The following is a 1,294-nucleotide window of genomic DNA, read 5'->3' on the forward strand; positions in this document are numbered from 1 at the left end:
GAACTAGAACAGAATTAGAACAGAACTAGAACAGAACTAGAACAGAACTAGAACAGAACTAGAACAGAACTAGAACAGAACTAAAACAGAACTAGAACAGAACTAGAAATATATTAGATCTGCACTAGCGTCTCATTTTTTCTTTCACAAAGTAGTAATTATCTTTTTTTTCTCAATCAAATTTAAAACTTCCCCAAATTAGCTCTTCGTTATCCTTCCGATTCATTGTTTATTTATTCAAGTATAAAAAATCAACTTAATATTATTTCATCATCATAACTCAAGTGCTATCAACTAAAAATCCAGAAAAAAACAATTTAATTTATCTTTTTATACATATTAGCTCTTTTTGAATACCTCTAAAGTACTTTAAGCCTTTATTTGTATGGGCTTGTATTTTCAAAGGGCTTGTATTTTCAAAATAAAGACCTTTGAATAAAAAAATCCCTACCATAAAATGCATCAGTCATGCCAGAGAAAGTCAAGCCAACCATTCATTTTTATCAAACATTTTTGCATTCACAATAATGAATGCATATATGCAGCATGTGCATTTGTTTAAGTCACATGAATATGGAATCCTTCCAAACAAAATGTAATGCTGCTCTTATTTAGATCCTGTTTCATAACAACGATGCAGTCTATAGTATAAAAAGGAATGAAAAATAAGAACACTGCACGTAGTTACAAACATGTTGTGATTTAGGTTTTTATGCGAATTGCATGCATTTCATACAACATTTCCTTGTTTGCATCCTGTTGAATTTTCAATGCACTCTTAGGGATCCCTTCATTGAAGGATATGAAGATGTTGCGGATGATGTTGGCATAACATATACATTACAAGTGTTAAAGTGGTGCACTTGTTTAGCCTTAATGGATTAAATAATGGTACTTCAGTTGTAATATGCACTGCATATTTTCACACATTAACACATAAAGGATATGTTAAGGTGTTTAAATGAAAAAACATTCTAAGTACAGAATAATAGGTATTTATACATAATTGAGGCAACAAGTGGTGCTAGCACCTACCATTGCAATACATACTTACTTACGTACTTTAAACGGAAGGTGCAACGAAAGGACTAAGCACACAATAATTATAAGGAAATAATTTAAAAAAAAAAAAAAATTTGTCTTATGGTGCGATTTTGTCTAGCTAATTTTAGTTCATTCGTAGTTATGTTTTAATTCAGTTCTAGTTCAGTTCTAGTTCAGTTCTAGTTCAGTTCTAGTTCAGTTCTAGTTCAGTTCTAGTTCAGTTCTAGTTCAGTTCTAGTTCAGTTCTAGT

General features: G+C 30.8%; 1 protein-coding gene across 1 annotated transcript in view; it reads right to left on the reverse strand.

The window, feature by feature from the left end:
- The window catches only part of LOC111687896 (protein jim lovell), a 237,561-nt gene that overhangs the window by 154,762 nt on the left and 81,505 nt on the right, over positions 1 to 1,294 (reverse strand). The gene's annotated exons all lie outside the window — the stretch shown is intronic.

Source organism: Lucilia cuprina, chromosome 6 (genome assembly GCF_022045245.1).
Source record: "Lucilia cuprina isolate Lc7/37 chromosome 6, ASM2204524v1, whole genome shotgun sequence".
Lineage (NCBI taxonomy): Eukaryota > Metazoa > Arthropoda > Insecta > Diptera > Calliphoridae > Lucilia > Lucilia cuprina.